Raw genomic sequence first — 246 nt, forward strand, 5'->3', positions numbered from 1 at the left:
CGAACCATCTCAATAGTGCTTCCCGCATCTTGCACTCCACTGAAGTCACACCAACCTTCTCCCGGATAGTCTCATTCCGAACTCTATCCCCTCTAGTCAGCCCACACATCCAACGCAACATCCGCATTTTTGCCACCTTCATTTTTTGGATGTGGGAGTTCTTAACTGGCCAACACTCCGCTCCATACAACAAGGCCGGACGGACTACCACCCTGTAAAATTTGCCTTTAAGCTTGGGCGGCACCC

The sequence above is a fragment of the Capsicum annuum genome, chromosome 1 (genome assembly GCF_002878395.1).
Source record: "Capsicum annuum cultivar UCD-10X-F1 chromosome 1, UCD10Xv1.1, whole genome shotgun sequence".
In the NCBI taxonomy this organism is placed as follows: Eukaryota; Viridiplantae; Streptophyta; class Magnoliopsida; order Solanales; family Solanaceae; genus Capsicum; species Capsicum annuum.